The sequence below is a fragment of the Gallus gallus genome, chromosome 2, assembly GCF_016699485.2.
Source record: "Gallus gallus isolate bGalGal1 chromosome 2, bGalGal1.mat.broiler.GRCg7b, whole genome shotgun sequence".
In the NCBI taxonomy this organism is placed as follows: Eukaryota; Metazoa; Chordata; class Aves; order Galliformes; family Phasianidae; genus Gallus; species Gallus gallus.
Genome location: NC_052533.1, coordinates 6,077,484 through 6,098,745, shown reverse-complemented (window position 1 = coordinate 6,098,745; position 21,262 = coordinate 6,077,484). Strand labels below are relative to the sequence as shown.

Genomic DNA, 21,262 nt, shown 5'->3' with positions numbered 1-21,262 from the left:
AAATGGGAAGTGAGCTGGGAAGCTGGATGGCCCATGGAAATTTTCCCTTCTTTTGCACAAAGTTGCTTGGGCTTGAGCTGTGTGGCTACTGAGTGAATGTAGCACAACAATGCTCTGCTCTCTGATTCGCTATATTTTCCTCCAGGGTGTTCTTCCTGAATGGAGAGCTCACCATTGGAAAAAGCAATCTCCTGCATCTTCTCTCTTGCATTTTTGTCCTTCCCTCCAACCCTACCATTTTCTGAGGTTATCGTAGAACAAGTAGAAGTCCAGCTCTTCATTCTTGGCTCTGCAGAGTGCAAACTGTTGTGCGGCCGAGGCTTTGAAATAAGTTATTCTTATTGTGATTCTTGTTTATAACATCAGATTCATTGTTTGCAATTTTGTTCGGTGGCATCCAATCAATAGCAGACAATAAAATATTATTTCAAGTGGTGTAGACGTTCCATGAGAATGTGATTGATTGCTTTAATTTCTGCCTTCCTCAGTGTTTTTACTAAACCTTGTCTTGATTTCTTTCCTCCTGCCTAGCTCTCTTCAGCACCAGTTGTTAAATAAAGTGACATATTTATTATATGAGTTTTATTTGACAGATTGCTGGGTGACATATTTTAGATTAATTTTTTCATTTAAAGATGTATGTAAATGTGCATGTGAAATTATACACACACACACACACACACACACAACTACATATACACTGAATAAATACAGCGTATGCATGAACATGCCCAAGGCCAAAATTTCCAAGCACAACTTGAGACTTTTGGTGCTGTTCTTAGGTGTTTAACTTGACACCCCTTTAAAGAGCCCAAACTGAGTTTCCAGAAGGTGTATGACCATGCAGTTAAGGTGACCAAGTTAGTGTCTGTTTTATGATGTTTCCTACACTCTGATAAAGTTTGTCATCTCTTCAGCTGGGCAGCAGTAACAGGCCATGTGTTCACTCTTGGTTTTCCATGTCAACCAGGTTAACTTAACAGCCCACCGCTGAGTAGTTATATTAAAACAAGTCCTGGAAGACAGCTTGAATGTGTATTTTTTTTTACAGCGTTACGTCCAAAATGTTCTTTTTGAAAAAAGATAGACCAACAACAGCAACAAAAAGGAATTTGTTGGAACTATTTCTATTAAGGCTCAGCCCCTCGTGGTACACCTTTATTTCTGTGAGTCAGGTGTGCATGGAGGTTAAAGTCAAGCCCTTTTCATGTACAGATGTGGGCCATGGGATTTAGTGCGCCTCCTAAATTGTGGCCTAAATGAGCTGTTTCTCCCCATAAATACTGCATGACTCCAAGTTAGGTGCCCTGGGACTTAATGGCCAATCCCAGAAATAAACAATCTGGAGGAGAGGGCTCTGGGGAGATCCCACTGTGGCCTTCTAGTACTTGAGGGGAGCTTATAAGCAGGAGGTGGAGTGAATTTTTATTAAGAATGACACTGATAGGACAAGGAGGAATGGCTTTAAGCTAAAAGAGGGGAAATTTAGGTTAGATGTTAGGAGGAAATTTTTTACTCACAGAGTGGTGAGGCCCTGGCGGTGCTGCCCAGAAAAGCTGTGTGTGCCCCACCCCTGGAAGTGCTCAGGGCTAGATTGGATGGGGCCATGGGCAGCCTGAGCTGGAGGGGGGCAACCAGCCCATGGTGGGGGCTGTAACTCAATGGGCCTTGAGGTACCTTCTAACCCAAGCCACTCTACGTCTCTATAATTCTGTGATGTCATAGAATACATGGCAACTGCTTCCAGCTTTAGGATATTGGGCTGTAAATCCTAGTCTTGGTAGCAGACTGAACGTTGCTTCGTGATGTGCCCAGCGTGCTCTGGATAAGGAGTTTCAGAGCTGAAGAACAGCTGGGCACTGTGAAACATCCATTCTTGATCCCCAGACGACAACTTCTTTTTTGTACTAATCTGAATTTTTCATTTAAAATGGAAATTATCTGAACTTGCTTAGCAATGTAGGATGTTCTCGTATCAGAGAAGCATTAAAGACTACCCAGGCTCCGAACTGCGTGCTGAAAATAGAGTACATTTGTGTTTATTTTCTAATCCTTTCAAAATGTTGTTGGGGTAGGGCTTAAGCTCAGCCGCGTCCCTTTTCATGAACATAGCTTGTTGTCTCTGAGCTTAAAGAACACAACCAACAGACAACCAACAAATAAATCCTATTACTCCAAAATATGATTAGTGTTCTGGTTGGAGTTATAAATCACCTTCATTTAAAATGCACTGTTGCTACAAGTTAGGATTTGAAAGTACAATCATGCAAATGCCATTTGCAATGTTTTCACTCTAGTAACCTTGGCAATACGGCAAACACCTTTCCTGTTTGATACATACAGTTTTCGAATTTCAATTGTAATGCATAGAGGGAAGATGCCAATTTGTGCCACTTCTTGAGGGGAAGAGGTCATTTCTGGGGCAAAATTTGGCTGCTGCTGGAGCCATGCCTTTTAAGTCCACTGGATTCTGGTGCTTTGTTTTATGTTGTTTTACGCTGGTTATATCCAGCTTTACAATATTTAAGCCCTTCTTATAAATCAAAATCACGGAGCATAAATATTTATCAGCAAAAGAAATAAGCTGCACAGTAGACAAGCTCAGGAATAGAAAAGGCCAAGTATTACTTATAAAGGCAAAAACAGCGAGTTATGTTTTCGTCCTGTCAAAACTTAACGTGTAAAAGCAGTCACAGAAGCAAGCACCTTAATTCCCTCTCCATTTGATATTAAACACCCCAGATCAGTGTGGATACTTATGCTGCAACTTTGGAGTTGGTACAGGGAAGAGTAGGGCTTCCCTTGGTTGCTTCTCCTTCCTGCTGGAGCAGGCACACAGCCCTGGAAACAACCCCCATCCAGTGCTGCTTGACCTGCCAATGTCTGCTGGTGGTTCCTGTTGGTGGACCTGGAGTGGTAAGTCAGCTTTGACCACTGTAGTGTTGCTACCTGCCTGGTGGGATGAAAGGGATGCTTTGGAAGAGGCATGTCATTGTGAATGTGGTAGAGCCAGAATTTCTGCTTGTGGGTGGAAAAAAACCCAACAACCTCGTGAGATGTAATAAGAAACTGACCTTCATTAGTCTTTGCCCTCCCACTAAAAAGTTGCTCTGACGTTTTTCTCACACAGGAGGCTCCTCAGCAATGCTGCTTTTCCAATGGCAGCCACTCTAAGAAATTCCTGTTTCCACCTTCCTCAAGCCATGGCTTTCTGCTCCTGGATGTCAGCTCCGTTCTTTGAGCTGGGCACTCCTGAACCTGTTGTACTTCAGAAGGTGAGTGAGATGGCAGCACATCAGCACTTAGAATCACAGAATCATTAAGGTTGGAACTAAGATCACCAAGTCCAACCAACCTATCCCCACCATGTCCACTAACCATGTCCCTCAGTGCCACATCTCCACGCTTCTTGAACACCTCCAGGGACAGTAACTCCACCACCTCCCTGTGCCAGTGCATTACCACTCTTTCAGAGAATAAGTTTTTCCCAATGTCCAACCTGTTGCTTTCCTCTTGGGTCCTCAAATGTTGGAGGCAGGAATCAGCTATATGTCATAGCTCTTGAGGTCCACCAAAACCTTTCCAGAAGGAGAGGCTCTTGCAGTTGTGATCATGAACAGCAAGCAGAAAAAAAAAAAAGTTTGAAAGGTTATGTATGTACAGTGTAAATTATATAAATGCATTAAGTTGCCCAAAGAGGTTGTGGAGTTTGCTCCTCGAAGATTTACAAAGATGTGGTTCTGCCCGGATGTGGGTCTGGGCACCCTGCTCTGAATGACTTTGAGGGAGATGGGGTTGGAGCAGATGGACCCAGAGCTGACTTCTGATCTCAACCATCCTGTGATTCTGAAGTTGAGTGTACGTACAGAAATGGAGAGTTAGTGACCATTTGGGTGAGCGCAGGGTGTGCCTGCCTGGCTGCTTCCCTGGTCCCCATGTTCTTCCCCATGTGATCACAATAGGAGGGATCTCCTGGGTTCAGCTTTTGGGGGTTCATGCATGGGTGGAGAGAGCTTTTAAGGCAGAAGCAGGATGTCAGGAATTCCTCTGATTTGCAAGAGCAAAGGGCTCTCATCATTCCTGTAGAAACAGAAAGGTGTCATGATGGGGCCTGTACCCCACTTTTCTGCAGTGCTCACTTCCTACAGGAAAATTTTACTTTGAAATGAAACACCTTTCCTGTGCCCTCTCAGCATGGGTAGCTAGCATGAACATGAAAGCAGCCATGGGCTGGGTGCTGGGGCTGTATAGGGGCCCCTCTGCCTCTGCAAGGGCTCTTTGTGTGACCGCTTTGTTTGGCATCGCCTTTTCAGACAGGCATTTTTCAGCCCTTAGCATTGTTCAGGTTCTACAGCAGAGTCAAATGTTAATCGGTGTGTTGTAGTAAAATGTTTTATGGGACAATTTAGCTTGAACTGTACCCTCTCCCTTTCCACTGTTTTTTCTCAAGAAGCACAAGGGGCTGTGTGATGCTGTTTGCCAGGTGTGAGCTCTCCTGACCACTCACCATCCTTTCAATCAGGGAATGCATTTGGAATACTAAAGTTGGAACTGGTGTTTCTCCTGTCTGTGCTGTGTGGATGATCCTGTTTGCATTTGTTGGCTTTGAGTGGGAATCACTGCATCCCACACAGATACCCAAGTGTGACACCCATCCCCATGGACAAGGGCCATGCTCAGGCATCTTGTTGTCCAAAGGGGATCATGTTTTTTGCCCATCTCCTTAAGAAACCCATCCCATGTTCAACCTTCCTTGTCACAAGTGGCACAGTGTTGAACATGGTTCCCTTTGGAAATACATTTCTGCATTACAAAGATGAAACCGTTGTGTCCATGGCTACCATGGACAAGTGTGTTCTGAGAAGACTGATTCAAGCCAGAGGTAAAGATGCTGCTCACACGTCAGCTGATCTCAACAGCCATCTAAAAACCCTACCAGAGTTATAAAAAGACACAGCTACAAACCAAGATGTTATTTGGACACTCTTCTCCTTAGGGAAATTCCAGAAAATTAAATAGTGATGGGAGTAGGAGAATACTTGAAGAATATGCTGCTATATATATATTTTCCCACATACTGTAGAATTTTGTGCAGATCAAGATCATTTATATGAATGTCTTTAACACTTTATTTTCTATTCCATTTTGTTAGCAGGATCTGAAACAGAAAACATAAGTGGCCATTACAATATGTACAGCATCCTCCTAAGGATTTTGTCCCTGAGATCCACAAAAGAAGTGTGTTCTTCATCAGTTAACGCTGTCCCTTTGTCAGCATTTCCATTCTCTCCTAATCCCTCCCATTGTCAGAGGACTTCATCCAGCTGCAAAGATAATCCTTCCACTTGGAGGCCTGGACTCCAAAATTCACCCTCTACACAGAATTTCCCAGACTTGATTTAACGTTTTGGATTTTGCTCAAATAAGAGGCATGGCAGTGTTGAAACAAGAATGTACAAATGCATCTTGTCTTGTGTTGGTACTGTAGAAGCATTTCAAATCATGAACTGCAGGAAAAAGGGCTGAAGGGGAAATTTCCATGCATGCTGGAAATAGGCATAGTAAATAGCTGGACTGTTTTCTACTCTGAGTCTCAAAGGACCTGGATCTGTTCAGGGATTTCTCTTTTTTTTTCCCTCATTTCCAAAATGTTTAGTTTTTCTGCTTTCTTCTTTTGGCCTTCACCTGTTTGATCTTGTGGGAACAGCCATTAAAGACTGAGGAGGCCCATCAGTGAATAATTGCTAGCACCCTGTAATTAGTTGAACCAATCAGAGGTGGTTAATTGTGATGGGAAAATAAGTGTAGAAGGGCCACCACTGTGGTTTGCAGGCCAGAGATGAAGCTGCTGAGGTGACTGCTGGCAGACAATGAATGAGAGATACTTCAGTTTGGATTCTCTTCCAAGAAATTAGGTGACTCAATCTCGTAGCCCTATATCTAGGCACCTCCAACCTCACCATGACTTACTCCTTTCTCTATCTTGGATTGCAATGTGCCTTGGATGGAAAGCTTTGTTGCTGTCTTCTCTCACCTGTTGTTTATAGAAGTAGGTGTGATCTGGAATGAGAGGTTTGAAATCACTATCCTGGTACTTGAGGGGAATCTCTACAACCTGATTCCTTCTCTGCTTGGAGAACTCTACAACTTGAGTACTTGTATCACTATTCTTCTGCCCTTTGGGTTGATCTGGTTTACCAAAATACACTGTTTGGGGTGTATTTTGTGATCCTGATTCGAGTGAGATAGAAGGTTTTGACATGTCTTTTCAGCTGTGAGATATTCAACCAAAACTCCTACATCAGGCAGTGATTGGGGTATCATACCTAAGAGGCAAGGGTAAACCCTACACAGAGCCTGGCTGGGAAAACACCAAAATGTCATTGTTTTTTTTTTTCTTTCTCTTCCTTTAAATTTTATAGAGTGTTCCTGTCATCCTGCCATTTCAGAAGAACCACATCCCTGCCTTCTTTTGCAGAGCTCACCCTATTTGTGCTTCCTTGGATACGTGCCTTAAGTTGAAATGATCTTTGTATTTTGCTTTCCTCATATTCTGGCCAAACCTCTAGACTATGGCTTGGATGAGCCACTTGTGCCAGCTTTTATCATTTGTTGACAAGAGACTTGATTTGCTTTTCCTTTTCATAACTGATGGATGTGAATGATAGGAGAACAATGCCTTTTTTATTTAATCCTAAGGAAGGATCCTCACTTGGATGAGAGCTCCTGGGTTGTTCTGTTCAGAGCTTGTGTAGAAATTTATGGAAGGATGGTAGAAAGTAGTCTGTGGAAACTATGTTGGGTGGTGGAATTTCTGGCCAGGGAGAAATATCCCTATATAAATATACCTGAAGTGGGGATGAGTTGTGTGGTCACCTCAGAAGAGAGAAACTGAAGTTGCATCACTACTATAGATTGAAACGCACTTTTCTGCATGCCTACAGTTTGTTGGATGTTGCAGATCAATTGTTCTTCTCCCCTTGCACCTTTCTCACATCATATGGGTATCTAAATAACCATCGAGCATGGAGAAGGTAGAAAAGAGCTTTCATTCCTTTCCTTCCTCTCCTTCCTTGTTCTCTCTCCCCACTGAATGTCTGCCAAGACCACGAGGTTACAGCTTTGCAGAACCAGCTTTTGAAATGTCCTGAAATGATAACCATTTCCTACCCAGCCCTACCCCTCCTTGGAGGGCTTGATCTGCCGCAGGGGATTTGCAGGATGTGGGTACCTCTGTGTATCCAAACACCCGCTTCTCACAAAGAAACATTTCTGTTCCTCTGACATTGTTTTTTTTTTTATGTCACAGTGATCATTTTTCATTTTTAAAGGCTGTCGATGCATTCCCTCCAACTATCAGCTTGCCATTCCTTTCATATGATGTATTGGGGACCCTTTGGGGACTTCTGTGAATACCAGAGATTGCCTTCAAAGAAACTGTGTTTTTCCTGTTTTACCTGCTGGCTCTCATTACTTGTTCTTCGACCTAAAAAAAACCCCTAACCCCATGAAAAGGAAACCAGACAGTGTTACACCACCAGGATAAGATGCAAACTGTCCCTTACGCTGCCAAGCCTGCAAAGCACAAATTCAATCCCAATTTCAAGTTGTTTTTAAACACTTAAGCTGCCTGCACAGCTCACAGAAAACCTCGTTTGTCTGGTCTACATGTCTCTTGGTATTTGTTCCACTTTATCTTGCAGTGTCCTCTTGTCTGTCTGCTCTTGGCAAGAGAAGCTGCCACTTCATAAGCGTTAGAGATGGGCTTCTCACACCGTAGACTTATAAATAATAATAGAAACCAATAACTGTTCATACTGTAAATGCAAGTTAAGAACCAGCCATATCTGGAAGAAGTATTCATATTTTATGAGAATCTCTGTGCAGTCAGAGAGGCACACACATAGCCGTGCTGAACAGGTGAACAAATAGAAATTTAGCCTACAAATACTCTTTCCTAAACAGGACTAGGGGCCTGCTTGTTTTTCCAGAATCATTCTGGTTTTGCACATGGAAAGAGGCATGGAGCTCAGAAGGGTGCATGCAGGAATGCAGGTGGGTCTTCAGGTTGGATATCAGGGAAAGATTCTTCACCATGAGGGCAGTGGACATGAAGAGTGTGTCCAGGGCAGCAGGCACAGCCCTGAGCCGTTGGAGTTCAAGACACAAGTTTGGTTCTGGAATTCCGTTCTCAGACATTAATTTGCTTAACGTTTTATTCACACTGGTTAACCGTCAGGAGACTCTCTAACTCAGCAGAAGTGGATATTCATCGATTTCCCTTTGATAATGAATTGATGCAACACTGAAAACCATTGTCAGCCTTCCTGTACCTGTTGCAGTACCTGAAAAGCGTGTGTCATGTAGGCCAGACACTTCATATCTGACAAGGATGCCTTGGGGGAATTCTTGTGTTTGATTTCAGTGGAATAAATGAACCCTGAAGAGAGCCAGTAAAAATATGAGACCACGAGAGCATGCTAATGTAGCTGCCTAAGTGTTTCCAGCACCTCCCCAGAATGCTGCCAATGGTCCAGGACTGTCCTCCAGTTAGCAGCTGAAGCCTTCAAAGGCTCAGGAGTGTTACCACAGGGAAAAAAATGGTAGGGGAGCAAACTGCATAGCCAACACTCTGATCCTAAATCCAATTGATCGACCAGCTGGTCTCCTTCTCTCTGTCAACCTAAACCATGTCAAACTGCATCAGATGTTCACAATAAGAGCAGCCATCACCTATCACATGAGCAGGCTGCCCAGAGAGCTGTGGGTGCCCCATCCCTGGAGGTGCTCAAGGCCAGGCTGGATGGGACCCTGGGCAGCCTGAGCTGGTGGGGGGCAGCTCTGCCCATGACAGAGGGTTGGAAATGGATGGTCTTTGAGGTTCCCTCCAACCTAATCCATTCTATGATTTTATGAATGGAAAGCAAAAAGCAGCCGAATATGCACCTGTGGAGGCAAGTGGAAAGATTTTGATCCCTAAAGTCTGTTGAGTGGCTTGTTTTTTTTAACAGAGTTTTTAACTGTACTGGAAAACTTGATGGTTGGGACACACTCAGTTTGTTTTTTGGACTCAAGGGAGTTGTCTGGATGTCAGTGAAATTTGTAATGACAGTGGCATAGAGGAACCCAACAAATGTGCATGTGGCACACTGTTAAAGGAGGGATACTCAAGCATGAAGAATCATTTTGAATGACTTGTTTCTACATCATCCAGCCAGACCTGTTAGATATGGGGAAGCTTCAAATTCTGGCTTTTCTTTTAGGTAGCAAAATGTAAAATCTGTGTTTATGGATGTGCATGCATGTGTATGCACTGTGGGCACTGAATCAGAGAGCTTCATGTGTGACCTACTGCGGGGAACCTGCTTTAGCTGGGAGTTGGACTAGATGATCTCCAGAGGTCCCTTCCAACCTCTACAATTCTGCAATTCTGTGGTTTGGTCCAAATGTTTCTGGAAATGGACACAGGGAGTGATCCATAGGATTCAACTCCTTGCAACTCTGCTATGGGGATGCTCTGCTGGGTGCTGGAACAAGGTGGGAGCACAACATACGGTCCATGATCATGTCTGAAGAAAGATATGTGGAGGCTGACTTTGCAGTGTAGGTCATCAAGCAATGGCAACTTTCAAAGGCTGCAAGGTGATGGTCTGAGCCCCATCTCAGAGTGTCGATTTGGTCCTGTAAGGGTGGGAGCTTGTTGACCTTATTGGGAATCTCAGTGCACCCAGTAGCTCCGAACTGAGTGATAGGTACTCAGCACTTCTCTCCTAGCACATGTTCCTTGGTGCTGCCATCAAGGCTTCTCATGTGCAGCAGCCCTTCTTAGTGACATTACTAATTGGAAGGGAAAAATAGCATGAGGCTACAACGCAGTGTAAATGCCAGTCAGAGCTTCGACATTGTGGACTTATTTCTGCATAGGGAAGAAGGTACCTGAGGGGCATCTGGAGGGACTTTGCATCTTACAGCGCCAGGTTGTGATCTGAAGTAATTCTAGGACAAAGCCATGGCTCAGTTAATCATGTAAGACAGTCCTGAGAGTGGGGGTAGGGGATAGCCTGCTGTTCCTCGTATTGATCAGGAATTAATGTCTAACCTTTAAAAATGCAGTGTAGAAGCTGAGTGAGATTGTGAAACCCTACTTTGTGCTGCCTGTGATCAGTTACCTCCGGGGACCCGCAGAGCTCGGGCTGCTGATTACAGATGCATTTGGAAAAACCCGAATTTTCAATTTTTCACATGAATCTCATAAAGCGAAACTGAGTCCTGCTGGGATTTATGAAAACTGGTTTGCTCTCCACTGCATGCAATATATCTCCTCCTTTGCTAAGTTGGGAGAGTGCTCCGACGGGAGAGGCACCACAAGAATTATTCCACCCTCAGCAAGTTAATTGCTGCATCGTCAAGTAGTACAGTACCCATCCTGTCCCTTCTGCTTTCTCTCTCTTCTCCCCCCCTCTTCCTCTCCAAGAGCTGATGTGTGATGTCTTTTATTTTTTTCTCCCTCTTGCCATCTGTTTCGTGTTTGTGACTTGGGGAGGGTGGGTGTGTGGTAGTGGAGCTTGTGATGGAGTTTGCTGGTGGAGGCATTTCTTTCACTCAGTTAATTAGATTTGTGTTTTCCTTACTCCCAGTTCTAAGGGCCATGCAAATAAGACTAAATTATGCATTAGCTATATGCCCCAGTGTTTTAAATGCTCCTGTTGTTGGGGGACACCGACTCTATCCCATATTCCTCCCTTTCATAGAATTCAATTATATTTAAACTATTAACAGGGAAAGTCTAAAAATTCTATTAAAATGTCAGTTTAATAAATCTTCCAAGGTTTAATCTTTCATTTCTGGACCGGGGGAAGGGGAGGATGAATTATGACAATTTTAAGTTTTCCCAGAGCAGCCCCTGCATGTTAAATTGTCTGTAACTCTCAGCGTTACAGAACTTATCTCTATTTGTAAAACAATTTGAGGCAATGGGAGGGTGCCCAGGGTATTTGCTGGAATACTTCAGGTCTTGTTGTGAAACACATGGTGACTGGGGGGAATTTGGACCCAGGCTTTTGGTTTAAGCCATTACAGAGAAACAAGAGAAACAGAGCAATTCATGTCCACACTGGAGACTACCTCCATTCCCTCTGCTGGTTCTCCAAGATGAGGATATCTGGTTCTACACCTGTGATTGGCACTTGGCATTTATATTACACAGATCACTATTGTCTTTCATTCTCTCTTCCTCCATATGCCATCTGAGGAGTACCAAGGCATATGGGACCCTACTGGGCTTAGTGCCATGGGAACGGCTCCTGTAAGGAATGTTCGGGTTGGTCAACAGGGAAAGGCTTTGCCCCAGAAGGCAGCAGGCATAGAATGGTCTGCCCAGGGCAGTGGGCACCGCCCTGAGCTGTGGGGACCCAAGGAAGGTTTGGACAACACCCCCAGTCATAAGGTCTGCATAGAGCTGGGGGTTGGACTCACTGATTGCTATGGGTCCCTTCCAACTCAGGTTATTCTATGACTCTTTCCACCTCTCTGTCTGCTGTACTTCAGCCCTGACTGAATGCCAAAACTGTGTCTCCTCTGTTTTCTTCAGCTCTCTCTTGATTTGAAGCTGTTCCAGTGTCTAGCACACAGGAAGCTTTCTGCTATCTCCCCTCAGCATTCCTGTGCTTGAAATCAGGACTCATATATGACCATATGCAGAGATGGTAACGTTTCAGCCCAAATAAAGAAAATCTAGCTCTTGGCCTTGCATCTCTACATCTGTAGCACAGAGGATGCAAGCAAGGTGGGTGTTTGGAGACCCAGGACATGAATGGAGCATCCAGGAGTGCCCTGTGATGAGGCTGCTCCTTCCAGTTAAAGATTCAAGAGCTGAACAGCAACTTGTGTGGGGTTGGAAGAGGCCTTTAAATGTCATCTGGTGCAACTCCCCTGCTACAAAAACAGACACTTATAGCTCCATCAGGTGCTCAGAGCCCCATCCAACCTTACCTTGGGTGTCACCAGAAATGGGGCACCTACCACCTCTCTTGGCAACCTGTGCCGGTGTCTCACCACCCTTACCATGAAAAATGTCCTTTTTATATCCAATCTAAATCTCCCTTCTTTTAGTTTGAAATCATTTCCCTATGTCCTATCACAACAGACCACCTTGGATGAGTGTGGCTGTTGCAAAGAACTCTGAGAGACAGGTCTGACCTATGGAAACAGGTTGTGATTTGTGCTGGCTCTGCAGGCATTGCTCATGCACAGGGGGCAGATTCAGGAGTGGGTGCTTACCCACTGAATGTGGGCTCTTCCAAGGATACACACTGAGAAGCAAAATATGTCCATCTGTGGCATGGACAGAGGCTGGAGATAATGCATTTGAGGATATTACATAGGTCCCCCCAACAGCCATGCTCACCTGGGATCCATGTGGTAACTGGGGAGCAACTCTGCAGGGAGCCTTGCATTGCTCCCCAGAAGGGAAGCACCTGGCACAGCACACAGAAAGTCCAACTCTGCATCGTGATTCCTTCTTGCAACCACATTTTCAACTTCTCTGATGTTTAAGTCCAAAAGGGTGGAATTGCCTCATTCCAGCCCTGGGAATGGAGAAAGTCAGTGACCAGCAAGGAGGGTCTATAAGTTCTTGGTACCTTCTGGAGAGAAAAAGGAGAAAAACAATTTGATCCAATGCCTTGGTCAGCCTGATTGCAGAGATTAGCTGATGTCAGGCAGTAGGGAGAGCGTGTGGGGTGCAGTGCTTTGTTTGGGTGAATAAACCATGCATGTTCATGGAATATTAATTAATAATAAATGAACACGCATGAATTATTCATGCTCACAAAAGCAAATTTGCCCTGAAGGCATAACGCAAGACAGGTTTTAAGAATTTTTTTTTTCTTTTTTTTTTCAAACTGGGGGACGGATTTGTATAGGGCATAACTGATTGGTGGTAATTTGCATCCAAACACAGTGTGACTGCCACAGCCGCGGCTGAGCCACTGTATCTCAGCACACTGCACAGGCGCTCCCGCTCCCACTAATGCTATTTTAGTCATTCATTTGTCTTCCAAGTTGCATAGAGGGACCTACTTGCTCTGAATCCCATTTGACTCCAGCAGGCCAAAAGCGCTCCCCTGGGGTAATGCTGCTGCTGTTGCAACAGGGATGGATTTGTCCCCTCACGTTTGTTCTGCTGACAGATTTGTTCCACCAGCGTGTAGTGCAGATGTCTCATACATGATGCAGGATGTCAGGTAAGATTTGAAGCAGCGAGCCGACATAGGAAATGCTGCTTCTGTGTTTTAACTTGAGATTATGCTAAAGAGGCCAGAAGAACCTTTTGCTGTGCCAGTGTTTGTTCTTCTTGTCAAGAAAACAAAACCCGTAAAATGAATTTCGATAAAATAATATCTTTGTGTCTTGATGAAGAGCCACCGTGCCATTAGAGGCTGCCCATGACTTAGGGGATACCTTGACTCCACTTTGAGCTTGACTTCACCAAGGCAGAAATGGGTTTCTGCCCATAAAGAGCTGCATGTGGGACAGGTGTCACCCTGGGGCTGTCGTGTTGTTTGCTGAACTCTGTAATTGCTGACCTTGCAGGGACCAGTGGTGTAATGGGCTGTAGCAATGCACAGAAATATGAGCGAGTGTCTTGTCAAGCTCCTGGCTCTGCTTCTGGTATTTGAAGTGAAATGCAAAGATGTCAGGCCATCAAAGATTCTTGGGCTGCCATCATAGAATCATAGAACTACTTGGGTTGGAAGGTCCTCCAAGGATCGCCAAGTTCTGACGCCCTTGCCACAGGCAGAGTCACCAACCTCCAGATCTGGTACTAGACCAGGCTGCCCAGGGCTCCATCCAACCTGGCCTTGAGCACCTCCAGGGATGGGGCACCCACAACTTCTCTGGGCAGCCTGTGCCAGTGCCTCATCGCCCTCCCAGTGAAAAATGTCACCTGACATCTCACCTAAATCCTCTTTTAGTTTAAAACCATTCCTCCTTGTCCTGTCACTGTCTACCCATGTAAAATGTTGATTTTCTCCCTGCCTATTAGCTCCCTTTATGTATTGGAAGGCCACAATGAGCTCTCCTCGTTATCATCCAGGGTTATGCTGAGATATGTCACCCACCTATCCACCTCACCACATAAGTTCCTATCAAGATACTCATACTATGCCTTTCCTTAAAGATGTGGGCAAAATGTGGAAGCTGGACCTTGCTTCCTGCAGATGGTGGGTGCACTGCAGCTCTCTCTGGGTGATAAAACCTGTCCCTAACATTCTTCCCAGCTGTCTGGGTGGTGCATGTTTGTGACATGGTGGCTGAAGTCCTTAGTTTGGGTGACCTGCTGGGGAAAGGGCTGCTGACAGCTCCAAAATTGGGTCAGGACCTGTGGAAAAGGGGAATGGTTGGAAGATTTGCTGGGTGCCTCTGGGGGGCTGGCAGGGCAGGAGAAATACGGCTGTTGTCAGCCTCCTGGACATCATTTCATGGGAAAACTTAAAGGAATGTTAAAAATAGAGGTGAGGTCCCCAGACACAGCTCAGGTCTGCTATGAATCTGGCCTCAAACCATTAAAATGATCTTAAACTCCTTTTTATTTCTTTTCCTATTTTTTCCCCCAGAAGCCTGCACTGACTTCCTCAGCTAATAAAGACTGGGGCCATAAACTCTGCTGTGTTCTCCCCAGCAAGGCCGTTCCTTTTGCTCAGCTTCTTCCTCCTGTCTTCAAGTTCCTGTTACTACATTTTTAGTTTCTACATTTCCAGCAATCCTTCGCTGCTGAGCTGCTGTAGTTTGATCCCTGCTTTTTATCCTGATTCCATAACAAACATGTTGTAAAGCCTCTGCTGCTGGTCTGCAGACGGTTTTTCCAGGAAAAGTGTTTCATGTATTACAACTTAAAACACGGGTGGATTTATTAGGATTTAATGTATTGGGAGCTAAGCCTTTGGTCTCCCTTTTCATATGGTGGTGGAGGCAGACAGATGGGAGCGATTTGAGTAATTTATATGTTAAGAAGTAATAATCTTTGCAGCCATTTTATCTGTCCAAATGCTTTTACCTTTGATCTTTCTGTTTTCGAGAAACACCTTGTGTTTTTATTCCAGACTTCTTCGCCTCCCAAAATCAAACATCCTGGAAGACTCCTTTGAGTGTTTCCCTCAGCTGAAGAGAAGCGATGGCTGATTGTCACTGTCCCATCCAAATGCCTCCACAATTAGCTGCAAAACTTTTTGGTGTTTAAGGGCAGAACAGCCAAGGGAAAAATGCTCTCTAGACCTTGAAAGGTGCATTGTCCTCTCACAATGGAAATCTGTAGCCCTAGGTCTCGTGGTATTTAGAAGTCAGTAGATTTACTAATTAATGTTGCTCACTCAATTAAAAAGCCCTTGATCTGAGCCCGTCAATAGATTTTTGGTATCTATAAAGATCTTTGCCTTGTGTCAGAAGATTTAGTGATTTATTTCTTTACTTTCAGACCAAGGCTCAGTGGGATGAGACACGGGTCAACAAAACGAGCTTTGGTGCTCCACTGGGCTGGCTGCGGAGGCTGTCCTGGGCTGCAGCTGGGAAGGGGCTTAACTGCATTAATTTACTAGGCTGGGTAATTACTGGATTAAGGGTGGGTGTTGCAGCACTGAGGAATGGCACTGACTGAAGATAAGGTCTTGTTAGAAGAAGGCAGTAGGGCCAGAGGAAGAGTGGAAAAGTCATTCATGATGCCTCTTTATGAAAGGTCCCCCAGCTTTGGGAATGAGGCAGATGCCAGCTGAGTTTTATATATATATATTCTATTTGGGCTATATCCAGAGAAGTCAGGAAGAGAAATATTTTTATTTCACCTTGTAACAGGGTAAAGACCATCAGAGCTACACTGCCTCTCTTTCACCTCTTGCTATAAATACGTGCTTGTGAGAAGGCTCTTCACAGCCCTCTTTGCTTGTATGTTAATTGTTTTATGTCTGGCACTTTTCATCTGTTGAGTCTGCTGTTGTTGTTTTCCAGTGGTAAATTCAAGCTGAGCAACACCATGAACTGGTCTTCATAAGTTTTATATGGGAAATTCAAATAAAGTTTTCTCCACAAGAAAAAACCCTGAAGTGAAAGACTAGATAAAGACATTTTATCCTAAGAACATAAGCACAGCATGATGCACAGATCTCTTGAGTTGACAGAAGCCCAGCTCTCTGCAGCATTAAGGCTTATTTCAGGGACTTTCTTAAGAAGTTTAGGCCCATATATGCCCTCCATTCAGAAATCTCTTTTTCTCTTGCAAGGTTCACTGTCCTGCTGAAGTCATGAGCCATAATAATATCTATGATCATGCTCCTTATTTTAGAAACACTTTCATCATCATTTGTCTTATTATACCACATTCCTTCATACTTTGCAGCATGGACATCTCTTATTAGCCTTGTGTGGGTAAAGTCTCAAATATTTGGGTGCTGTTGATGGCGATGTTAGTAAAGTGTGGTTGGCCCCATCTCTGGAGGTGTTAGGAAACATTTCTTCTCAGAAAGATGCACTGGCACAGGCTACCCAGGGAGGTGGTGGAACCACCATCCCTGGAGGTGTTCAAGAAATGTGGACATGTGGCACTGAGGGATGTGGTCAGTAGGCATAGTGGAAATGGGTTGACAGTTGGACTTGGTGATCTTAGTGAACTTTTCCAACCTTAATGATTCTGTGATTCTTTGGCACTATGATTCACATGCTGGGTGCACGCGGGCTGATGCAAGCACACTGCAACCACACACCCACCATGCAGACACAGCAACTGTATGCATGAAGATATGCAATGCCAATGCTTCCTGTCTATCTCTACACCCTCTGGAACTCACTGAGAGGGAATTATTCACGTGGTGTTTATCATAGAATCAAGGAATCATTATGATTGGAAAACACCACTAAGATCATCAAGTCCAACCGCCAACCCATCACCATCATGCCCACTAAACCCCCATGTCCATCATTTCCTCTGAAGTCCTTGCCCATAGCAAGGAGTTTGGGGCTAGATGATCTTTGAGGTTCCTTACAACTCAAGCCATTCTGTGATTCTATGATTTACCAAGCAGTGTCATTGCAGAGCTTACCTGCTACGTACATGTAATTGCCCGAGGTTGAGGTGGGAAGGAGATAGAGGTGAAATCCAGCAGGAGCAGAGTGGCTGGAAGGAAAGGCAAGGCTCTGAAATCTCAGTTCTAAAACTGAAGTGAAAGGGTAGGCGAGGTGTGAGCAGCCCATGCCTCCACAACACGTCTCCCACCTGGTATCCCCCTCAGTAGCTGAGCTCTGAAAACCTCTTGTGGAAACCATCAGCCCTGGGAGGCTGTGTGGGTTTAAAGTCAAGAAATGCAGTTCAGAGACGATTCTCTTTTGCTTGCCATGCAGTTGTCTGCTTTTCCTAAGCCTCTCAATCCGAGCGGATGTGAGTCGTCTCATCAAATTGGTATCCGCAGTATAGATGCTGATTTCAGCAGCAGTCACCCAGGGCTCCCGAACGGTCTGCATAGATTGAGCCAAGGCTGCTGAGGGAGTCCAGGGCATGATTCATCTCTGCTTCCACTCCACGTCTAAAATAGGTCTGGAAAGTTGAGCTCAGAAAGTGCCGATTTTTCTCTGCTGGCTGTGAAAGATGCTGACGGTGGTCAGCTCGGCTGTAGTCGCTGTTGTGGACATCCATGTCATCAGATGGATCCTATCCAAGTGGCTCCTGGATGGGTTTTTGTGCAGTGCTCAGCACATGGGCATGTCCTTGGTTGCTGCAGATGTTACTTTAGTATAAATAATACCACCACTGTGTTCGAGGACACGTAGTGTACTTCTCTCATTATTCCACATCCATGTACATACACTGATGTCTACCACAGGTCGATACATATTTGTGAATATAAGAAGACTAAGGGTGGGGGGGGGCGGGTGGGTAAGCATACAATGCTTGGTATGAATAGGGTGTGATAGGCTGATATCATCAGACAGCATTTCTGCATCCTGATTGATTGAGGTGCTCTGTTTCCACATTAACTTGCAATAAAGTGCTCTCTCATGCCGATACGCATTCATCATGTGCAATTGTGGAGACTGTTTATAACTTAATTTACTCCAAGGTAATGATGATTATATCTAAATATTTATGGAGAGGTCAGTGCAAGTAAATTTCTCAGTAATTCTGTTTTGCTTTTCTTTTCTTTCTCTTTTCTTCAGCCAGCCAAATTATCTCAATGCTCCCTACAGACCTTCTGCTAATTCCTTTGTTTGCAGTGACAGTTAGTGGAGAAAGAAGGCTGATTAACTGCAGGCTGCCTCTGTGCTGAGCCAGCCAAGAGTCTAACCAGAGGTGTATGGTGCATCTCTCCCTTTTATTTTAGTTTTGGACTGCAGGAATGTCATGGGCCATATCTGTCTATTAGAATATATCTAAATCATGCACGTGTTTGTGTGTGTTAGCAGTACAGGCTTCATACCAGTGCTTTCACAATGGATGCTCTCTGCAGATGTGAAAGCGGGTGGCACTATGATGGGAACACTGGTTGCTCTTCATCTGCTGATGATTTTTTCAGTTCAGACCATAACTGATCATCGTTAAGGTAGATTATATAAGGAAAACACCCTGGAGTGCTAGTTAATTTTGGAGTGTGGGCATTTCCCCATTTCTTCTGTTTGCTCCTTCTCTGTGCTTTTTATCTCATAAGACACACAGCACCAAGGAGGTCCTGTCACTTCTGATGGAATTTAGCCCTGTGGGGCTGTGGTCTGTAGGCACCTCACAGCCTCTCTGCTGATATGTAGGGCTGGATGAGCTAGAATTCCTCTCCCAGGAATTCCCAAAGGCAGCATGGAAGATGGACCATTGTGTTATCTCAGAAGGAATAGGAATTCCACGATATTGATATGAAAAAGCTGAGAGGATGTTTCATTTTGATATCATACAAAAAACACCTGTTGAGTACCATGCTTCTTGGCTCTCCACACCCCAGATACAGAGCTCCAATACATCACCACCTTCTTTTTCTTCTCCTCCTCCATTGGCCACGTTCACTGTCTTCGTGTAGCTCTAAGTGCTGTGCTTGGTGCAGAACTGGTTGCCATTCGTATGCTCCCACCCATCAGTGCTGCATGTGACTTTTAAGACGTCCCCTCATCCTACCTTAACTGCTGCTTGACTTTGACTTTGACTTGTTTGTGTCCCTCACACATGCTCTCCATTTTCTTCTGCTTTTCCCTTTTCCAGTTGTATTTTCCCTGGAGAAGCAGCAGAAACCCAGCCACCATGTGTTCCTTGTGCTACACCATGCTAGAGGGATACAACAACTCAGTGACTGGTGCCAAATGATTGTTCCATGTATCCGTGCATCAGTGATTTGGGGTGAGTATGCATTTTTAGGTGCTCCTCAAAACATTTGCTTGTCCAGCTTCAGCTGGCTGGGTTCAGGTGGAAAATGGAGCAGTGCCATCCTGCAGCTCAGCCTTCATGGTGCTGAGGAAGGCAATCGTAAAAATCCACTGTAAGCCTGAATCAAATGCTGCAAGAGGGAAAAGATATTGAAGTATATTGAACCACAGAGGAAAAAAGTCTGAGTGCAATCTGCTCCATTAAAAATTTCATAGGCCGTTACTTTTACAGTGCAATTAGCTTTGCAATTTCGATGCTATTGGAAGACCAGCACAGTGGATAATCAGGAGCAGAAATGCCTGTGAAGGTACATTTGCAGAAAACCTTCAGGTTTTAGCTATCTTTCACATGGTACATTCCTGACTGCACTTGTATGTCAGTGACTGTTGTTCAGGTTGGATATTAGGGAAAATTTATTCTCCAAGAGTGGTGATGCAGTGGCACAGCTGCCCAGGGAGGTGGTGCTCACTGTCCCCTGGAGGTGTTCCAGAACATGGAGATGTGGCACTGAGGGACATGGTCCGTGGGCATGGTGGGGTGGGTTGATGGTTGGACTTGGTGATCTGAGTAGGTTTTTCCAACCTTAATGTTTCTATGATTCTGTTCTTTCCTCCTTCACTTATGTCCATTTCTGCAGTTTTAGCAAGCAAGCTCTAGCCCCATGCAGCTGCTCAGTGTCTGCCAGCAGTGGGGGCTTTGTCAGCAGTTTCCCATCTCTGATGCCATATCTTTGGAGAAGTTAATGCTGACATGGAAAGCAATGAGAGGGCTTTTCATGTGAATTCTGATGAAAAGAAAAGGATCCCAAGAGCCACATAAACATCTTTCCATGGCTGAATGCTTCATACACAGTTTATGTTTTGTTTTTAATACAAAGAGCAAAGTGATTTTTTAAAACTATTTTGCTTACTGCAAGACTTAGGGAAAAAATGCCCATTTCTTTGAGGAAGGGCCTGACTCTGGTCCTTCTTGATTGTGGCATGCATTGGTGGCCGCACATCACAACCACAGTGAGGTTCTCCAGGGCAGAGAAATGTTTTGTCTTTATTTTTATCACAACGCATTGCATTTCACTGTGAGGACTCTCAGACCCATCGAAGCAGCAGAAGGGCTTTAGCACCAAGTTTATGAGACCGCTGAGATGCAGTCCTCAAACCTGAGAGCAGCATCTCCACTCAGGAATCCTGGTGGGCTCTACTGAAACTCCACATCTCCTTATGTCCCAATGCCTAGGCCTGGCAAATTTTGGTGGAAGTTCACGGTGTGCATGGGGATAACCTTGCTCAACACAAGCTGTGGACAAGTAGAATCATAGAGTCGTTAAGACTGGGAATGACCACGAGGATCATCTAGTCCAACCAGTAGCCACGTGGTATGGGATCAGGGAGTTCGTTCAACTGACAGCAGGTCCCATGAAAGTCTGTGTTCCTTCCCCCACCCTGAACCCCAGCTCTGCAGCATGCAACCACACAAGAATCACTGATGAGAAAATAAGATCTTATTCCTTCTGGCTGAAAAAGATAAATTTCCTTAAAAGCCCAGACCCTGACATTTCAGAGAACCAGAGCTGAATACAAAGAATGTGTATTGTTTCTAAACAGATGCATAAATAACAAGAAAAAAGAAAGTCTTATATTTTTTAGCCAATCTCACAGTTTCCAAACCTGACTCATGGTTTTTCTCATGCTTTGTGGTGACACTGCCAAGCCTCTGTAGTCAGACTGCTGAAAAGCTCATTCAGTTTTATCCAAATACCAAAAAAATGAGCAAAATCAGATCAGTTTCCTTGTCTCCAAAATTTGGACAGACGTTGCATCTTTTTTTTCACAACACTGTGCCTTAGAAGAAGAAACAGGGGCAGGAGACTGAGCT

The 21,262-nt window shown here is 44.6% G+C and overlaps 1 protein-coding gene across 27 annotated transcripts in view; it reads left to right on the top strand.

The window, feature by feature from the left end:
- XYLB (xylulokinase) overlaps positions 1–21,262 on the top strand; it is a 141,316-nt gene that overhangs the window by 98,720 nt on the left and 21,334 nt on the right. For 23 of the 27 annotated variants that reach the window (XR_005857094.2, XR_003074111.3, XR_005857138.2 and 20 more), the window contains 2 exons: positions 3,131–3,275; positions 19,229–19,363. The gene's annotated coding sequence lies outside the window, so the exon portion shown is untranslated. Of the gene's footprint in view, positions 1–145; positions 591–3,130; positions 3,276–5,152; positions 10,820–19,228; positions 19,364–21,262 lie in introns of those variants that run through there. The other 4 variants (XR_005857126.2, XR_005857032.2, XR_005857108.2 and 1 more) reach the window with 3 other exon arrangements.